Raw genomic sequence first — 9,612 nt, forward strand, 5'->3', positions numbered from 1 at the left:
GATCTTGTGCTCTCAGAGTATCATAGAATCATAGAATCAACCAGGTTGGAAGAGACCTCCAAGATCATCCAGTCCAACCTAGCACCCAGCCCTATCCAATCAACTAGACCATGACACTAAGTGCCTCAGCCAGGCTTTTCTTGAAGACCCCCAGGGACGGTGCCTCCACCACCTCCCTGGGCAGCCCATTCCAATGCCAATCACTCTCTCTGTGAAGAACTTCTTCCTAATATCCAGCCTATACCTACCCTGGCACAACTTGAGACTGTGTCCCCTTGTTCTATTGCTGGTAGAGTGTGACTACTCTGGTAAACTGCCTCCTGTGCTACCACTTGTTCTTGCTGCTGAACGTAGAGATTGTAAGGTTTGAGAGTTGCCTGAGATAACAGCTTGTGTGTGTACCTTTAAAGGAGACAAATGGGACACTGGAGATCAAGGGGCAGCTACCAGGCAGTCCAAGTCCACACTGTACATATCTGCACATAATTGCTTTTTTCAAGTGATGGACTCTGGGAGAGAACAGAATGAGGTCGTTGGTGCTGCTGGTGTTCAAGTGGATGGTGAGTGCCACACACTGCTTTACATGGCCAAACATGCAGCAGCAAGTTTGCAGAGACACCAAGCTAGGAGCTGGTGTTCATCTGTTGGAAGGTAGCAGAGCCCTGCAGAGAGACCTAGACAGGCTGGATGGGTGGGCAGAGGCCAATGGGATGAGACTTAATAAGGCCAAGTGCAGGGTTCTGCACTTTGGCCACAACAACCCCAAGCAGCGCTGCAGGCTGGGGACAGAGTGGCTGAGAGCAGCCAGGAGGAAAGGGAGCTGGGGGTACTGATAGACAGTAGCTGAAGATGAGCCAGCAGTGCCCAGGTGGCCAAGAGACCAATGGCATCCTGGTCTGCATCAGGAACAGTGTGGCCAGTAGGAAAAGGGAGGTTATTCTTCCCCTGTACTCAGCACTAGTCAAGCCACACCTTGAGTACTGTGTCCAGTTCTGGGCTCTTCAATTCAAGAGAGATGTTGAGGTGCTGGAACATGTCCAGAGAAGGGCAACAAAGCTGGTGAGGGGCCTGGAACACAAACCCTATGAGGAGAGGCTGAGGGAGCTGGGGGTGTTTAGTCTGGAGAAGAGGAGGCTTGGGGGTGACCTCATTGCTGGCTACAACTACCTGAAGGGAGGTTGTAGCCAGGTGGGGGTTGGCCTCTTCTCCCAGACAACCACCAATAAAACAAGGGGACAGAGTCTCAAGTTGTGCTGAGGGAAGTAGAGGCTGGATGGGAGCCAGAGAGAGTGATTTGCATTGGAATGGGCTGCCCAGGGAGGTGGTGGAGGCACCATCCCTGGAGGTGTTCAAGAAAAGCCTGGATGAGGCACTTAGTGCCATGGTCTGGTTGATTGGCCAGGGCTGGGTGCTAGGTTGGGCTGGATGATCTTGGAGGTCTCTTCCAACCTGGTTGATTCTATGATTCTATGGCTCAAACACATGCCCAGGCTCTCTCCTGACTGGGTCTGTGGCGGCATGGAGCCGCAGCTGCCTCCCCTCTGTTGGGCTATCGATTTCAGCAACCCCTGACACATAAAGCAGACTGAAACAGAGTGCACTTTTCAGGTGCTTCTCCCTCCTGATGATCAGGCAGTTCTCAAAGGCAGAATTAGTCCACTGTATACTCCATGACTTTGAAGCAGTGATGATGTTTCCTAAGATGCTTCTCCTTCCTTGCAGGCATGCCCTTGCAGGCAGCAGAGCAGAGAGGGAATGCTAAACATTTTTCAAGCTTTCAGAAACTGACTTGGGCACCACATTCAGTTCTCCTTGGCTTACTATCCATTTGCAACACAACTGAAGACTTTTTTACCCTTCACTGGCTTCGATGATTCCCAGTTGCCTTTGTTCCCATCTTTACGTATAACCTCCAAAGAACCTTCCTCATTCTGGATCAGCTCTGATTTACTCCTTATTGACCAGTCTCCATTAGCCTCCTTTCCAGACACAGAAACATAGAATCAGTCAGGGTTGGAAGGGACCACAAGGATCAGCCAGTTCCAACCTCCCTACCATGGGCACAGACACCCTACCCTACAGCAGGCTGCACACAGCCTCAGCCAGCCTGGCCTCAAACACCTCCACAAATGGGGCCTCAACCACCTCCCTGGGCAACCCAGTCCAGCCTCTCACCACTCTCCTGCTCAACATCTTCCTCCTCACAGCCAGGCTGAATCTCCCCACCTCCAGTTTTGCTCCATTCCCCCCAGTCCTGACACTCCCTGATGCCCTAAAAAGTCCCTCCTCAGCTTTTTGGTAGGCTTCCTTCAGATACTGGAAGGCCACAAGAAGGTCACCTGGGAGCCTCCTCTTCTCCAGACTCAGCAGCCTCAACTCTTTCAGTCTGGCCTCACAGCAGAGCTGCTCCAGCCCTCTGAGCATCCCCAAGGCCCTTTGGACACACTGCAGCATCTCCACAGCCCTCTCGTCCCAGGGGCTCCAGCACTGGATGCAGGACTCCAGGTGGGGTCTCAGCAGAGCACAGCAGAGGGGGAGAATCCCCTCCCTGGCCCTGCTGGCCACACTGCTGCTGCTGCAGCCCAGGCTCTGCTTGGCTTTCTGGGCTGCAAGTGCACACTGCTGGCTCCTGTTGAGCATCTCATCCACCATATAAAAGTTGTTTTTGAAACATCTACCACACAATCTCATTGGCTGGCAGAAGCCTTCCAAAATCTCCCACAAAGTTCTACGTGCTTGAAGCCCCCTGATGAAGCTACTTCTCTCTGAACCTGCTGAGAAGAAAAAAAAAAAGCCAAAAACACAAAGCAAAAAACCCTCAAGAAATTGGCTGCTGCTTCTCAGACTGACCAAGGAAGGAAATACTTCTCTGTGTTGTTCTGTCTCTTTGCATAAGAGTGTTTTCTCCTGCCTTACACTTTACATACAAGCTCTCAGAGACAGAGACTGTCACTTCAATCTGTGTATTTTCAGTGCTTACCACAATAGTTCATGACAAGACCTGGAGGCATTACAGTAATAGAAAGAGGGGCAACAAAATAAATGCAATGGCTGTTCCTAAGGGGTGGCTTGAAAAATACTACCTGGTCACTTCACTTAGCTGGACCTTTGCTCATTCAAGGGCAAAGAGGTGAAAAGAGCAGAGCTTTCTCAGTAAAACCTCTCAACGTTTCCTAACCCCAAGTAATTTCTGCAGGGCTTTTTTTTTATTGTTACTTGTCACATTACAGTTCCACACAGTTAAAAAATGCCATAGAAGCTACAGTTATTATAGTTATTAACATTTTATGGCCTTGTTATTCATACCTTAAGCTCCTTAAAATGAAGTGGTGCATTTTAAGGGAGCAGCATGTATTTAATTGATTCCACTGTAAAAAGGTTGCCCTACTTCAGTGGTTTCCAATCTTTCTCTTCTTTTCCCCTCCCCCTTGGGTTTTGCTTCTATTACCAATGACAATATCAATTTTATCTCTTTAAGTGATACAAAGCATTTCAGGTTTTCTTACTGTGCTGCACATCTCTGCTTAGTTGGAACGTTTTTGCCTCCTTCACAATTAAAGTGTGTGGAAACATTTCATAGAATCATAGAATCAACCAGGTTGGAAGAGACCTCCAAGATCCCTCAGTCCAACCTAGCACCCAGCCATGTCAAATCAACTAGACCAGGGCACTAAATGCCTCATCCAGCCTTTTCTTGGGCAACCTCCCTGGGCAACCTGTGCCAGTGTCTCACCACCCTCACTGGAAAGAACCCTTTCCTGACATCTAGTTTAAATCTCCCCCCTGCCAGTTCAAAACCATTACTCCTTGTCCTGTCATTACAAGACCCTGTCAATAGTCCCTCCCCAGCCTTCCTGTAGGTCCCCTTCAGATACTGGAAGGCCACTATAAGGTGTCCTCGAAGCCTTCTTAGAATCATAGAATCAACCAGGTTGGAAGAGACCTCCAAGATCACCCAGGCCAACCTAGCACCCAGCCCTATCCAGTCAACCAGACCATGGCACCAAGTGCCTCATCCAGGCTTTGCTTCAACACCTCCAGGGACCATGACTCCACCACCTCCCTGGGCAGCCCATTCCAATGCCAATCACTCTCTCTAGGAAGAACTTCCTCCTAACATTCAGCCTAGACCTGCCTCTCTACAAGCTGAAGAGCTCCAGGTCACCATCTCTAGAAAAACTTACTCTCTATGGCCCTTCCAGCAGAATCAGAAGGAAAGTAGGCATTAAGCCTGCCCCTTGGAACTATCAAGTTATGGGTTTTGCTTACTGGAAGGCCACTCCAAGGTCTCCTCGAAGCCTTCTCTTCTCCAGGCTGATGAGCCCCAACTCTATAGCCTGTCCTCATGGCAGAGCTGCTGCAGCCCTCTGAGCCCTCTGGACTCAGAGGTGGTCCTTCTCTGGACTCACTCTAACAGTTCCATGTCCTTCTTGCACTGCGGGCTCCAGAACTGCACACAGGACTGCAGGTGGGGTGTGAGGAGAGCAGAGCCAAGAGGCAGAATCCCCTCCCTTGCCCTGCTGCCCACACTGCTCTTGCTGTAGCCCAGCACAGGGTTGTGGCTGGGCTGCACTCACACTGCAGGCTCCTGTTGAGCTTTTCATCGCCCCAGACCCCCAGGTGCTTTTTCTCAGGGCTGCTCTCAGCCATTCCCCACCCAGCCTGGTGTTGTACTTGGGATTGCACCGACCCAGGTGCAGGACCTTGCACTTGGCCTTGTTGAACGTCATAAGGTTGGCCTGGGCACAGCTCTGCATCCTGTCCAGGTCCCACTGGATGCATCCCTGCCCTCTAGCAAGTCACCTGTGCCACACAGCTTGGTGCCACCTGCAAACTTGCTGAGGGTGCACTCAATTCCTGACAAAGATGTTACACAGCACTGGTGCCAGCACTGCCCTCTGAGGGCTGCCTAACTGTAGAGCAGATGTTCATACCTACAGTGAGTTCTTTAGAACCCTCTCTAAACAGGACTGCTCCCTTTAAAAGCCTTAGGAATATATTTAATCACAGGATGGGTCACCCTCTAGACAAGCCCTCTTTTTCTCCATTGCTTGTGTGAGACCCCTGGAGCAAAACAGTTAAGGAGATAAAGCATGATCTCAGCAGTTCTGTGGTGGCAGTATCTTTGTACATCAGTTTCTCTGAGTCAGGTCCCAGACTCAAAGTATTTCACACACATTTCCCTTGTTTTGTACATTTTCTCTGCCAAGAAACAGGGACAACCTCACTCTAAGTGCTTACACAGATGCAAGCCCAGGGGTATTGATTCACCACAGGAGATTGTGATCATTGGAACATGAAACAAAACCATTCTGGTCACTCAGTAGTACTGAACATCAGCTTCCTTATGGTCTCTGGCAGAACAAACTTCAGACACCTACATTTGGACAATGTAAGCTTCTATTTCTTATGAGATCAGGAAGGTCAAAACCAAAGAGAATGAAAAGAATCACAGACAATTGAATTACAGAGCAGTGATAAAGTCAAAGCAGTATATGTTCACATTATCTTTCCCAGACTGCATGAGTCATTGCAGTTTGGATATTTCAGTGTCCTGCCAAAGACTGATGGACTAGAAAAAGGCCACTCATTGATTCATTGTCAGAGGAGGGTAATGAAAAAGCCAAGCCTTGCAAATGTAAACCATTCTTCTCTACATCACATAGCCATACACCTGGCACGTTGCTGCTCCACTGGCAGCTTGTGCTCTGCTGAGAGCCAGGAGCTCAATGTGGTCAGGCTGTTGCCAAACACACTGAACAAGACAGAGGTGTATTATAATGTACACAGCACAGGCAATATGCCAGTAGAGTGTTTGGAAGCTCATGCAACAATCTAGCTCCGTGTTCAAGTTCATCTGAAAGCCCAAAATATGCTTTTTATTTTTACTTTTCTATTTTTAATGCCTCAAAAAAAATAAAGAAGAAAAGTGGAAACAGTTAAAACTCATTAGTTAATTGTGATGGCACAGTAACAGAACAGTATGCAAGGCTTGCTGGACCACTAACATGAAAATCTTAAGGTAGTTTCAAATGCAGATGAATTCTTTTTGCAAGTAGGTCAATTTTTTTTCTCCTTATTTTACAAAGAAAAAAAAAATCACCCAAAAAGGGAATAACAAAAAACAACCCAAAATCATAAGGTGCTGTACATGATTTATATTGCATTTTTTGGCCCAAAATAAGCAATCTGTTCACCTGACTTGCCCAACCCAAATCAGAGCATGATCATTTAGTTCAATGAGAAGAAAACTCACCTAAGTAGTCTTCCCTCATGCCTCCTACTCATAGAATCATAGAATTGAGCAGGTTGGAACACACCTCCAAGATCATCCATTCCAATCACCCAGTTCTATCCAGTCACAGAATCATAGAATCAACCAGGTTGGAAACGAACTCCAAGCTCATCCAGGCCAACCTAGCACCCAGCCCCATCCAGTCAACCAGACCATGGCACTAAGTGCCTCAGCCAGGCTTGGCTTCAACACCTCCAGGCACAGCCACTCCACCACCTCCTTGGGCAGCCCATTCCAATGCCAATCACTCTCTCTGCCAACAACTTCCTCCTAACATCCAGCCTAGACCTCCCCTGGCACAACTTAAGACTGTGTCCCTTGTTCTGTTGCTGCTTGCCTGGCAGAAGAGACCAACCCCACCTGGCTACAGCCTCCCTTCAGGTAGTTGCAGACAGCAATGAGCTCTGCCCTGAGCCTCCTCTGCTGCAAGCTGCACACCCCCAGCTCCCTCAGCCTCTCCTCATAGGGTTTGTGTTACAAGTCTCTCACCAGCTTTGTTGCCCGTCTCTGGACATGTTCCAGTATCTCAACATCTCTCTTGAATTGAGGAGCCCAGAACTGGACACAGCACTCAAGGTGTGGCATCATCTGAGCCCTTGAGCAACCTCTTCTAGCAGGAAGTGTCCCTGCCTATGGCAGGAAGTTGGAGTCATTGGCTACTGGAATGGGCTGCCCGGGGAGGTGGTGGAGTCGCCGTCCCTGGAGCTGTTCAAGGCAGGATTGGACGTGGCACTTGGTGCCATGGTCTAGCCTTGAGAATTGTGGTAAAGGGTTGGACTTGATGATCTGTGAGGTCTCTTCCAACTTTGTTGATACTGTGGTATTGTGATAATGTGACCTGGATGATCCTTGAGGTCCCTTCCAACCTAAATCATTCCCTGATACTCTGATCATTAAAATCATAGAACCATAGAATCAACCAGGTTGGAAGAGACCTCCAAGCTCGTCCAGTCCAACCTAGCACCCAGCCCTATCCAATCAACCAGACCATGGCACTAAGTGCCTCATCCAGGCTTTTCTTGAAGACCCCCAAGGACGGTGACTCCATCACCTCCCTGGGCAGCCCATTCCAATGGGAAATCACTCTCTCTGTGAAGAACTTCTTCCTGATATCCATCCTGAACACATTAATTAAACTGCTGACACTATTTTAGAAGCTTGACACCTCTAGCATCCAGCAGATACTGTTAGTGACTTGGATGTTGAAACCCACAGTATTTTAACAACACCTAATATATTATTCATACAACTAATAGTTTTTACAGGACAAGTTAGCATTAATTTACCACTTGTGGTCTATTTTACTACTTGTGATCTATTTTACCACTTGAGGTCCTTCCTTCAAAACAAACAAAGTGAAATTATTAACATATAACTGAACCATCATTATATGCTCTTCTTTCTTCTACAAAGGTATTGTATTAGGGTCAAAGAAGAGGGTTGCTTGGAAGGAAAGTGTCTGTGAAATATTGGTGAGCAATATATTAACATTATTTAAATTCCCTTTAAAGAGCAGTCCTTTCCCCCACAATTTCTCCTTGACAGGTGTCAGTTGATGAAGAGATGAGTGTGGGGGTGGGTGTTCTCATCTAAAAAGATTTGAAATAATGTTACTGACATTATTGGAATCGAAATTGCAGCCTAAGTAATGTTATAAGGGTTTTGTCTTTTAAAGAGTATTCAATTATGTTACATTTCTGGGTAGCCTGACCTCTTAAACTCTCTTCCTCTTTATGTGGGGTTTCAGTGTTTGCATTCTCCTGGGGTATACGATGCCATAACAGCACATCGTTGGACACAGTAGCCCAGGTGGCCAATAGCCAATGGCATCCTGGCCCGGATCAGAAACAGTGTGGCCAGTAGGACAAGAGAGGTTATTCTGCCCTTGTACTCAGCACTGGTCAGGCCACAGATTGAGTGCTGTGTCCAGTTCTGGGCTCCTCAATTCAAGAGAGATGTTGAGGTGCTGGAAGGTGTCAGAGAAGGGCAACAAAGCTGGGGAGGGGCCTGGAGCACAGCCCTGTGAGGAGAGGCTGAGGGAGCTGGGGGTGTGCAGCCTGCAGAAGAGGAGGCTGAGGGCAGAGCTCATTGCTGTCTGCAGCTGCCTGAAGGGAGGCTGTAGCCAGGTGGGGTTGGGCTCTGCTGCCAGGCAAGCAGCAACAGGACAAGGGGACATAGTGTTAAGCTGTGCTGGGGGAGGTCTAGGCTGGATGTTAGGAGGAAGTTGCTGGCAGAGAGAGTGATTGGCATTGGAATGGGCTGCCCAGGGAGGTGGTGGAGTCACCTTCCCTGGAGGTCTTCAAGAAAAGCCCGGCTGGGGCACTTAGTGCCATGGTCTGGTTGATTGGATAGGTTGGACAGGATGACCTTGGAGGTCCCTTCCAACCTGCTTGATTCTATGATTGAACATTTCACAAATACTGGTCTAAGGAAGCACAAGTGAGCTTCAAGGGTCTGAATTCCTGACTCAGTTTGCTGTGAGACTGAGGCAGCTCAGCATTTCTGCAGCTGTGAAGTGATGGAGGTCCTGACATGCTGTGTATGAGTGATTTGGTATGCATTGTTTTAAGGACGGCTGAAAAACAGCAGAGGTTTTGTAGTAGAGGATTTTAAGCAAACTTAAGGGCACTGTAATTCTGCTCTGTGCTCTTTCTCCCCCTGTTTGTCTATCTGCTTTTCTTTTCTAAAGTGTTTTACAGGCTCTTTGGCTGAGTGCCCCTCTTTGAAGTAAGACTAATAGCACATTTTTTCCCCCTTAAACTCACTCTGAAAGTAGGAATAATAAATCAGTGATGCATCCATTGAAGCAATTTGTGCCTATCTTTTGAGATGTAAGCACTGCCTTGACATATTTTTAAAGAGTGGCAGATGGTGTGATTGAGGAAAAGTTTACATTTTAATAGCTGTGTCCAAAGCTGTAGTTATTGATCAGCACAACTATTGTGTTCTTCTCACTGTATTACAAGGAATGATTAACAGGAGCCCTGTTTTGAACCCTGAGCTGCCCAGGGTAAAGGGATAGAAAGGTATTTTAAGCAAGTAAAATAAATGCACTCACACAGAACTGGAGGTCAAATATAAATGCCACAGGGTGTGTGTATATATCCCTTGTTTCCTGCCTATATTTTGCATTACTGCATAGATATATAGAATCATAGAATCATATATCTATGCAGTAATGCAAAATATAGGCAGGAAACAAGGGATACATACACACAAAGCTGGGGGTGTGCAGCCTGCAGAAGAGGAGGCTCAGGGCAGAGCTCATTGCTGCCTGAAGCTGCCTGCAGGGAGGCTGTAGCCAGGTGGGGTTGGGC

This window comes from Pogoniulus pusillus, chromosome 3 (genome assembly GCF_015220805.1).
Source record: "Pogoniulus pusillus isolate bPogPus1 chromosome 3, bPogPus1.pri, whole genome shotgun sequence".
In the NCBI taxonomy this organism is placed as follows: domain Eukaryota; kingdom Metazoa; phylum Chordata; class Aves; order Piciformes; family Lybiidae; genus Pogoniulus; species Pogoniulus pusillus.